The sequence below is a fragment of the Sciurus carolinensis genome, chromosome 11, assembly GCF_902686445.1.
Source record: "Sciurus carolinensis chromosome 11, mSciCar1.2, whole genome shotgun sequence".
Taxonomy (NCBI): domain Eukaryota; kingdom Metazoa; phylum Chordata; class Mammalia; order Rodentia; family Sciuridae; genus Sciurus; species Sciurus carolinensis.
In genome coordinates, this window is record NC_062223.1 from 23836608 (window position 1) to 23848872 (window position 12265).

A 12265-nucleotide genomic window follows, 5' to 3' on the forward strand; every position below is an offset into this window, starting at 1 on the left:
TTTATGTGATACACACTATCCTACTTTTATATTAATACAGCCAGTGAGTGGGTTTCGGAATCTAAAAGTATGCTCATAGTTAATTTAAGTGATGAATTAAAACCATAAGAAAACCACATATTGGATGATGAAAAGAAGTTAAAGCCATATACCCAGATTCCCTAACCAAAACCTGCATATCATTCTGGAAAAATTGTGCCATTGAAACTTATCTATAAAAGCAAAATTCACTGTGGTATATTCATCACTGGACATAACATAATGATTTCAAAAATAGAACTTGTACAATTGCTGTTCTGCCCACATAAATTCCACCTACCTTTGTTCTTTTACTTTTAGTTTATATATCATACAAACAATGTGTTAAATAGAAAGAAAAGAAAAATGAAAATAAAATGCAGTTTTTTCTTAAGGATTGGTTTTAAAGTAATCCTTTGTTTAGTCTTTAAAGGCAGTTCTCATTGATGTAATCTCTGCCATGGTTTCAACTGAAATACAGACCAAATGCATTGGTGTTGGTCTGGTATTCAAGCATCCAAATCAAATATTTAGTTTTTCCTAGCCATGGTCTTTAAAAAATTCACACTTGTTAAGGAAAACAGTTTTTTGATGCTTAATTTTAGCATGCCTATACTGGATAATACAAATTACCTGCACCAGATGATTCAATTTGTACAATTAATATTTGCATGTTTTATTTCAAAATGCTTATAAATATGTGTGTTTCTCAAGGTTTCATGGTCAGTCACCAGTCTCATGGTGTTTTAATGTGTCAATCTGTGGAATCACTGTTTTTCTTCACTGCCTTGATTCTAGGAAGTATTTTATGAATTATGCTAACTCTTTTTAAAATATAAGTGCTACAGCTTTAGGCATATGCTGAGAAGGAGAAGGATCTGCAGCACAATTCTGATTCCAAACCTCTCACAGTTCTTTGATTCTCCAGTGAAGGCATAGTCGGGATCACATTGGGTCTGTGGAGTGGAGTATAAAAAGACGTATAATACATTGTTCAGTATGTTTCCCTGTAAATAAATACACAAATATTCCACAAAGGGTAGAGGAAACACACATGAACTGTAACTATATTGAAATTAAAAGAGGAGATATGGCTGTGTTTTTTCCTGTTTTTTTTTCCCTATAATTTTTAGAAGAACAATCGATATAGAGAGGTAAATTGGTTTATTTAATGTGAAGATCAACATATAACTGATTTAGAGAACTTATCTTCTAACTAATAGAAGAGGAAACTACCTCTAATTATTTTTCATGTAGTTCATGACAACAAGGTGTCATGGATTCTCCAGGGTCTGGGTCCCCAAAGTTGAGTAGTTAGATAGAAAACAAGCAATTTGGTCATGGAAGACAAATCCAATGATTGTTTCTTTTCAAAGGCATTTCTATGCTCCTTTAAAAAAAATGTTGAACAATTGGATAAAAGTCAAGAGTGGGATTCTTTACTGAATTCTATTTTACAAGACTCACTCATTGCTTTTAAAGGAATGCAAAAATTTAGAGAAATGTTGTAATTTAGAGGATGATTGTGCATCAGCTTATTAACATTAACAAGGAAGCCAACAATTTAAAAGCATATCAAGAAAATCTGGGGTTTGGTGAGTTGCTTCTATATGGGGACTTTTTTTATTTTTCTTATATGGGGTATTTTAAGATTGAGAAAAAATTTGTGATAAGAAAAATTATGTGGATTGAGGGAGAGGAAGTCTACAATGTTCAGTTACAAAAGGTGCCAAACTCTACTCTCATTGTTCCTGGAATCATTTTACTGATTATGAAACTATGTCCTTTAACATGTGAGATATGAGAGGTTTTTAATGAAATATTAAATGTAAACTTTGTCTTCTTTATATTAATAAATTCAGCAAAAAGAAAGTACCATGCACAAACATGAATATGCAGATAAAATGGCAAAATGTGCCAAGTATTTGATAAATAGTGTAATAACACACATGCAAAATAAATAGGAGCCAGAAAAAATTTGGTATTTTGATAACCCTTATATTGAGCCAGAAAACAAAACAAAACAGAAAACAACAGTGAGGTTTGGATAACCAGAAATATTTTCTTGGGAAAGCTACTTAGAGATCTTTTCATTGCAAGAGGACATGCTATAAAATACTAGAGGAAAAATTGGGGCCATTTTTGAGGGTTAGAGGAAATAACCATTTTTATATAGTAACATTTTCAAACAATAATATGATTTGAGCATTATATTTAGTGACAAATTAATATATTTAATACTTCCTGAGGATATCATAGAGACCCAAGTAGAACTGTGTCGATTTCATGCTTTTGAGATGAAAAGCTGTCAATCACAACTAAGTTGTTGGGTTCAAGGTTAAAGTGTAGCTGGGATGGATTTTCATGGGTCACAAATACCCTTGTAGATAAATGACAGATGTTCACAGTAGAAGTGAATAAGGAGAAACACTTCCAAATTTCTCTGCTTTTCACGTTTTCCTGACTGAATTTATTGTAGGCACAACATGAAATCTGCTCAATGATGAGCAGAAAGCACTAGACATTGATTAGGAACTTTGGGAAATTAAGATTAATACATGACTGGATTGAGGAATGAGTGGACAGTTGAGGCCCAAACTGGACATCAAGCCAGTTACTACTAAAGACTACAGAATGTAAATTCTCTAGAACATTTATTTTTTTGTATATAATGCCGTAGACATAAGGGTAATTAATACATATTATGCCAGGAATCCTTCAAATACTTAGCTTAATTAGCTGCAAGGAACACCTAACTACTTTCACAGAATTATCACCATGGTGATAGTTTAGCAATGATGGTGCCCATTGTTTTTATGTACCTGATCATTTATAAACAAATAAATACATAGTGCACACCTTGCACTCAAAACAACTGTGAGATGACAACCTTTATGTCATCTGGAATCCTTCCACATATTTATGCCCCTGTACTTATTAAACTAAATCACATGATTTAGACAATACAGGTATTCTTCCAAAGTAGAAATGACACAACATTTTGAAAAGGTTTCACACATTTTCAAAATCATACTCGGGTGTAGAACACCAGAATGATCACTGATGATCAGTAAGAATAAGGGAAACTGAAATTATAGTGAAGGATTCTGGGTAGACAGAGAGTGCCAAATTAAGACAAGAAGGGTGTCAAATATACTTGCAGGTAAAATGGAAGGCCATGCAGGCAGCAATGGGAGACCAGAGGACATGCACAAGGCACTAAATGTAATAATAATGCACAATCCTCAATTTTGACCTTAAAATTCAAAGTGTATATGCTTGGGGTTTGTGTTGTACCAGTAAATCATTGAATAATTATGCTGTTGCAGTGAATTGAGTTCATTTCACATAATTAACCACAAGTAGTTCTAAGCATTAGGTATATAGCAAATGATAGCAGTTTCCTGACTTCAACCCATCCAGACTTGGGTAGAATGCTTCATGCTGACACCTGTTTAGGAAGGTTAATTATGCACCAAGAGTATTGAGTGAACTCTATGAACAATTTTTTTTAATCATTGTGAAAGTTAAATGACAGAAAAGCATAAACAAATGTAGATGTATCCTGAGGAAATAGCAGAAGAACCAATTAAAACATATGGAAAGTCTCTACTATGAAAAAGAGTGAATCAAATTTTTCTCCTTTAATTTAGCTGACTGAAACATAATTATTAGAGTCTAAAAACAGAAATGTCATTATTGATAATGACACATTAAGATAAATAATTAAATAGAGAATTGACTATGATGATTAGGCACATGGTTTTCTTCAGTTAAAGGTTTTGAAGAAGGATCACTAGATGTGAGCTCAAGAACCTCGATGTAAGGAAAGGACAAAAGTAATATTGCTAAGAACATCTGCACAAAATATGCAGAAAGAATTAGGATTTTTCTGCTTTTAAACTACTCCACATCTTATTCTAATCTTGGCATACGAATTTTTGGAAAGGTCACTTAATTTAACTAAAGTCATCATTTCACAAGTTTCCTTGCTATCTTAGTAGATTGTGTCTCCAAAGTCTTCACGTGCATAATTGTAGTGAAACAAATGTAATTTCCATGACTAAATATAAAGACGAGCCTTTTGTGTTAACACATGAGCTCAAATGAATATGGTTCACCAAGGTCCACTGGATGTTGTGTGCAATGGACGTTGTGGTGGTAGAGTTGATGATCTGCTGGAATGAGTAGCAGCAGATCCAGTGTAATAACTGAGGTTCTCAGCTATTACAGACTGGAAAAATAATTGTCAGAGTTCAGATAAGCACAAGGTAGCTCTGTCATATTTTATGGGTCTCCACATTCATTTCAAAATTAACCTTTTATTTAAATTGTATCATGTGAAATTTCAAATATTCATACACCTACAGATCACAATATTTTTTCTATTTTTCAATCTTTTTATGTAGTTTTTCCATGGCTACCACAACAAAGTTTGCCTTGGGGACAAAAGGGCTTTTTGGTTCTGTTTTGTTTTCTATGAGAGATTGATTTTTAGTAGTACCTTTTTTGTAGTTTTTAGTTGCTAATAAATAGTGGATGTTTATTGCTGTTTTATAGGTTATGTACTAAAAACAAACTGTGTAAGTTACGTGAAAAATGTGAAAAGGTTAAGAATATATTCAGATGTTTTCTTAGGATATTACTTGATATATTGAATTCATGATCTTATAAAAGATTATATGCTGGTGATAATTCTACTGAACATAGCTATCAGTAGAATTTGTTTATATGCAGTACTGAGGATGGAACCCAGGGCCTCACAGGTACCAGGGAAGTGTTCCCACTAAGCCACATGTCAAGTCAACCAGTGGAATGTTTTTGTTGTTATTGTTCAGACCATTTAAAGATGCTCTTGGATGTTTTATGAACCTTTGATAATAGAATATGCCTTGAAGAAGTAAAATTTCAATGAATCAATATACAATTGTGAATGTCTGGAAAATACATTTCATACTATTTGGTGGTTTGTTTGTTTGTTTGTTTTAACTGCTATTTGTTTCAGAAATGAGGTCTTGCTATCTTGCCATGGTAGGTCTTGAAATCATAAGCTCTAGTGATTCTCCTTCCAAACACCTCAGTTTTTCAGAGTATTCCTCCGTGACTGCTTACAAATAAGTTTTTATTTTTTAAATCGTAACTTCTTCTTCTAAAAGGATATGCTCTTCCATCACCTGATAACTGGTACAATCTGCCCAATGATTTCCTGAGTTTGCTCTCTGCCTTTTTTCTTTTACCTAATTATATTTATATTTATCATGAACATTCTAAGCATCACATACATTTACAAATACATTTTAGGAAATATTTGTAGGAAATAATAATGTTGATAGGTACTACTGTGTTTTGTAGAAAACTATAATGCTGAAGGATAAAACTGATTTTCTCTTATAAAAAGTCAATGAGTATTCTAATAAGAATCCCAAGCAAAGCAGAACCACTTATGAGGGTGAACTGACCACATTTGTTTACACTGGTTTATACAGAGCATCTACAGAGCTTCTCCTTCTGGGAATTCTCAAGTTCTGATGCTCAATTTTATTCTCTCTCTCTCTCTCTCTCTCTCTCTCTCTCTCTCTCTCTCTCTCTTCTCTCTCTCCATCTTCACAAAGGATTGTGGTACACATGGCACATGACACAGGAAACCAGAGCTCTGTGTTCACATTCATCCTGGTGGGATTCTCAGAATTCCCACACCTCCAGGCACCCCTCTTCCTACTGTTCCTCACCATCTACACTGTCACTCTGGTGGGGAACATGGGCATAATCCTAGTGAGAAGAATAAGTCCCCAAATGCATACACCCATGTACTTTTTCCTCAGCTATCTCATTTCTGGACATTTGCTACTCCAGTGTATTTACACCTAAGCTGTTAGAGATCTTGGTTGTGGAAGACAGAACTATCTCCTTCAATGGATGCATGACACAGTTTTTCTTTGGTTGTGCATGTGTGATTACAGAGATGTTCATGTTGGCAGTGATGTCCTATGACCGGGTTGGGGCCGTGTGTAACCCCCTGCTCTACACAGTTGCTATGTCTCACAAGCTCTGTGCCCTCCTAGTGGCTGGAACTTACACATGGGGTGGCCTCTGTTCCTTGATAATCACATATTTGCTTGTGCAACTATCCTACTGTGGATCAGGCCTCATGACCACTTTGGCTGTGAGTACTCTGCCATCATCTCTGTCTCCTGCTCCGATTCCTTCTTCAGCCAGATGGTGTGTTTAGTCATTTCTATATTTAGTGAGGCATATAGCCTCCTGATCACCCTTGCCTCCTACATCTTCATTGTTGTCATTGTCATCAGGATGCCTTCCAAGGGTGGCCTCTGCAAAGCTTTTTCCACCTGTACCTCTCACCTGACTGCCATCAGCATCTTCCATGGGATCATCCTCCTTCTCTACTGCGTACCCCACTCCAGAAACCCCTGGCTCCTGGTTAAAGTGGCGACTGCACTTTCTGCAGTCATGATCCCCATGCTGAATCCCCAGATCTACAGCCTCAGGAACAAAGATGTAAAGAGACACTGAGGAGGCTGATAAACTCCAAACTGCATTCTCATCCAGTATAATTTTTAAAAAGCTTATTTATGTCCTAATCTTATTAATTTTTTCATATACTTATTGATGATACTTTAACTTGAAGTTAATACATGGTTATACTTTAGATCAATTGAATATTAAATATAGAGTGGTTTTCAGTGTGAAAATTGAGTTACTATTTTCTCTGTTTTCACACAAATATAATGCACTTATCTCTACTTAATCTGAAGATATCTGAATAGTTATGCTTCATCATTTCCTCACTGAACACTAGGGAAGGAAAATTGAAGATATATTTATTTTAGTGTTTGAACCTTATGTCATGGCATAACTTTAAACTGTTCTTAAAATAAAGAACAAATAGATTATAAAAGTCCTCACTTGGAGGCATTCTCAAATCCTTGAAACTCATACTTTTGACTCAAGTTTTACAAAACATGGCTTTTCATTTCCTCTTATACTATTTCAACTAAAATAGGAACCCCTGGTTTATATTATGAAATGATTATCTGATTTAGGCAAATATGTAGAAAATATTAGTTACTATCTATGTGTCACTCATTTTTCTCAAGTATAAATGTAATGTATAATGTAATATATTGAAGTTCAATAAATGTTAAGGTATTGATATCAAGAAGTAAGTGAAATTCACTTCTTTTTTTGGCTATTATACTTTTTATTTTTAGATATACATGACCATAGAGTATATTTTGACATAGGACACACACATGGAGCATAACTTATTCTAATTAGGATCCCATTCTTATGGTTGTACATGATGTGGGGTTTCATTGGCCATTATTCATATATGAACATAGGAAAGTTATATCTGAGTCATTTTCCTATCTTTCCCAATTTACTGTTCTTTATCCATTTAATCACTGAACACTGATGGCCAAACAATATCTATGGTGTTTCTATGTACATGCCTAGGAATAACCAGAAAGGTTCCTTACCTCAGGCTTATGATGAAGTTAAAGGATTTGCTGAGATGGTTAAAAAGTCTCTCTCTATAAAGATAACTACATAATGATGTTTCTATAATCTATATATCTATATCTATGTCTAGGTTTAGGGCTAGGCCTAGGTCTTGATGTCAGTTTCCATTTTCTGTTCTCTTAGAAATTATTGTTTCCTCCAAATTATGTGAACCTGTTCTATTTAGACCTTCTTTAAGTATTTCTTATTATTCTACTTTGGGTTGGAATATTTATTTCACACAATAAGGCCATTATTACTAAGGTAACCCTAAATCAGAATAATCCATGAGGTCATAATAGTGGTCAGAGCTGGCCATGACTGACTTGTTCTTGACAGTTCTGATACAATAGACAACTATAAACTAGAAAAATAAATGAGGCAACAGTGTGAGATGTTGAACAAAAAGTACTGAAATGCTGCAATCTCTGAAAGAATTAAAACTTCCCAGTAAATTCCACTTGTGTCACAGCTCTCTGTACAGAGACAGCTTCCTAACTACAGCAGGAAAGAAAGAGCGCAGGTGGAGTAAGGCAGTCCTTTTATAAAAAACTGATAAAGACTCTGGGGAATAACTTTACATAGATATTTTCCCTCCAGTATATGGATAGATATAGATAGATTATTAGACATAAAAACTCTCTACAAAACTTTATCAAGCCAAATCCAGAAATATATGGTATTTCATTACCAATTCCTGTTTATCTCATGAATGCAAGGTTGGTTCAACAATCAAACATCAACATAAGCTATTATATTTGAAGAATATTAGGTGAAACCATTGTAATTAAAAACTACCTTAGTAATAAAGGCCTTATTGTGTGAAATAAGCATTCCATCCCCAATTCATTTCTAATACTTATATACATTTTTTAGTACTACTAAATGATAATTTTTAAAATCTGACCTTTGATTACACATTCTCACCATCAACTTATCTACTCTTTAAATATAAATGACATCCCCATCTAATTAGTTATTTAAATGATGTGAAAAATGTTAACTATCCCATATGGTAGTTTTGATTTGCATTTCTCTTATTAGTAGAGAAGTTGAACATTTTTTCATATATCTGTTGATTGTTTGTAGATCTTCCGTGAGGTATCAGCTCATGTCCTTAACCCATTTATTGATTGGGTTATTTGTATTCTTGGTGTAAACTTTTTGAGTTCTTTATAAATTCTGAAGATTAGTGCTCTATCTGAAGTGTGTGAGGCAAAGATTTTCTCCAACTCTGTAGGCTCTCTCTTCACATTGTTGAGTGTTTCCTTTGCTGTTTAAAAAAAAAGAAAAGAAAAACTTTTAGTTTGAATCTATCCCAATAATTGATTCCTGCTTTTATTTCTTGTGCTTTGGGAGTCATGTTAAGGAAGCCTGGTCCTAAACCCACATGGTGAAGATTTGAGCCTACTTTTCCTTCTATTAGGTACAGGGCCTCTGGTCTAATCCCTAGGTCCTTGATCCATTTTGAGTTGAGTTTTGTGCAGGGTGAGAGATAGGGGTTTGGTTTCATTTTGCTGTATATGGATTTTCAGCTTTCCCAGCACCATATGTTGAAGAGGCTATCTTTTCTCCATTGTATGTTTTTGGCATCTTTGTCTAGAATGAGGTAACAGTATTTATGTAGGTTTGTCTCTGTGTCTTCTATCCCATACCATAGGTCTGCATGTGTACTTTGGTGCCAAAACCATGCCATTTTTGTTACTATTGTCTGGTATTGTGATACTGCCTCTTTCACTCTTCCTGCTAAGGATTGTTTTAGCTATTGTGGGTCTCTTATTCTTCCAAATGAATTTCAAGATCACTTTCTCTATTTCTTTAGGTATATCATTGGCATTGTAATTGGAATTGCATTGAATCTGTATATCACTTTTGGTAGTATGGCCATCTTGGCAATATTAATTCTTCATATCCAAGAACATGGGAGATCTTTCCATTTTCTAAGAGTTTCTTTAATTTCTTTCTTTAATATTCTGTAGTTCTCATTGTAGAGGTCTTTTACCTTCATCTCACCCCAATTAGAATGTCTAATATGAAGAATACATACAACAGTAGGTGTTGGTGAGGATGTGGGGAAAAAGGTACACTCATACATTGCTGGTGGGTTTGCAAATTGGTGCTGCCTCTCTGGAGGGCAGTATTGAGATTCCTTAGAAAACTTGGAATAAAACCACCATTTGACCCAGTCATCCCACTCCTTGGTCTATACCTAAAGGACTTAAAATCAGCATACTACAGTGATACAACTACGTCAATGTTAATAGCAGCTCAATTCACAATGGCTAGATTGTGGAACCAACCTAGATGCCCTTCAGTACATGAATGGATAAAGAAACTGTGGTATATATACACAATGGAATATTATTCAGCCACAAAGAAGAATAAAATTATGGCAGTTGAAGGTAAGTGGATGGAATTGGAGAATATCATGCTAAATGAAATAAGCCAATAAAAACCAAAGGCCAAACAATTTCTCTGATAAGTGGATGATGACACATAACAGGGTGAGAGGGAGGAGAGAATGGAGGAAGGATGACTTGTATAGAGGAAAATGAGGGTGGGGGAAGGAAAATAATAGAATGAGAAAAACATCATTACCCTATGTTCATGTATGATTATGCAATGGTATGACTCTACTTTGTGTACTACCAGAGACATGATAGGTTGTACCCAATTTGTGTACAATGAATCAAAATAAAATAAACAAAATAAACATCTACATAGTTATTTTAGGTATTTTACTATAACAATATTTTAATGTAATATGATATTTAAAGTTTTCTAATTTCAAACACAGGTTGTTTCCATGTTTTTCTCTTATAAATAATACTACTCAAAATATCTTCATTCATCTTTTTGCTTTTGCTAATTCCTTGTAAATCCCCCAAAATCTTGAATAAAGAATATGAGCATTGTTATGGAAAAAATGTTAATTATTCCTACCCAACCTCTACATATCTGCCAATAAGTCATATTATTTATATGTACAAAATTGGGAATTTCTTCACTTTTCAGTTCTCAAAACCATTATAATAATGCATTTGACTCATAGTAGTTAATATAAAATTTCCCTACATTTCTTTTTCTTTACTTTTCATAATTAATTAATCATAGATTACTCATTGTTTTGTAAAACATACAATCTGTTTATTTCTGTTTCCTAAATGGTTAGAATTATCTAACCTTTTCCTATTTTAAAATGAAAATCAGTCTCTTTGAAAACATGGCATTTGCCTCTCTTGTATCAGTAATTAAAATTTAATACATACAGAAGTGCATTTTAAAGGAAATATTGTGTAACTCCCAAATATATCAGAGCAAAACTATTTCCAGTACTATAAAAATCAATGTCTGGCTATTTCTCTCCACTTGTGCAATAGCCAAAATTAAGACTTTCACAATAAAGATGCACTTGTTATAGAGATTCACTATTTAAAGATATCTCACTCAAAATAGTAAATGATATTTCCTGTTCAAAAACTTTATAATGATATATTGCTTATTTCATGTATCATACTTTGTGTACTCTATGACTTTATAAATCATTCAAGATTTTGCATATATTTATAGTTTGTACAATCTTGTCCCTGTTTAACTTTTTTTGGGGAGGGAGGGGGAAGGGCTTTTATTCTTTTTTCTTTGTTAAATTATTTTTTAATTTCTAAAGACCACATTTTGATTCATTGTGCACAAATGGGGTACATCTTTTCCTTTCTATGTTTGTGCATGATGTAAATTCATACTATTCATGTACATGTACATACAGTAATTATGTCTGTCTCATTCCAGAATTTTTCATACCCCCTCTCTTTTCCCTCTATGAAATCTAAAGTTACTCCATTCTTCTCTCCCCTCCTACCCCTGACCCCCATTATATATCATCATTCACTTATTAGAGAAAATATTCAGCCTTTGTTTCTTTGGGATTGGCTTATTTCACTCAGCATGATCTTCTCTAACTCCAGCTATTCACCAGCAAATGCCAGAATTTCATTCTTCTCTAAAGCTCAGTAATATTCCATTGTGTGTATATATGTATGTACCTGAGTGATAACCCTAGACAGGTTGGGTGTGGCAGGAGGAGGTAGGCCTTTGGGGACATCCCACATTTTTGTCCATGGTGAAGGAATCTCTCTTCTCTCTCTGTCTCTCTCTGTCTCTCTCTGTCTCTGTCTCTCTCTCTCTCTCTGTCTCTCTCTGCTTCCTGTGAGATAAAATATATCTCACATTTTTTCTATCCATTTATCTGATGATGGGCATCTAACCTGGCTCCATAGTGTAGTTATTGTGAATTGAGCTGCTATAAACATTGATGTGGCTGCATCACTGTAGTATGTTAATTTTAAGTCCTTTGGATATAAACAAAGGAGTGGGATAACTGGGTCGAATGGTGTTTCCATTCCAAGTTTTCTGAGGAATCTCCATGAGAATGAGATAACAAGTTTGTGCACATTTATGTAGCTCTACTTTTTCAAAAAGGTTATATCAATTTATAATAAATAGCAATGACTGAATATTCCAAAGTCATAATCTACTCCATCAGCTCTCAGTATTTTCAGACCTGTGGAAGTTTAATAATTTGCTCATTGTAGATCATGATTAAATATTTGCAATTACTGAGGTTGGACATATTTTAATATTTCCATGGATATATTTCTTTTCCAAATTATCTTTGTATGCCATGTTACCAACCCTTTGAATTATTTTGCATTTGCAATCGGTTTAT

General features: G+C 34.0%; 1 pseudogene; it reads left to right on the forward strand.

Annotated features, from left to right (window-relative positions):
• The first annotated feature begins 5643 nt into the window (after positions 1–5643).
• LOC124960763 (olfactory receptor 5D18-like) lies at positions 5644–6590 on the forward strand (annotated as a pseudogene).
• Positions 6591–12265: the final 5675 nt, after the last annotated feature.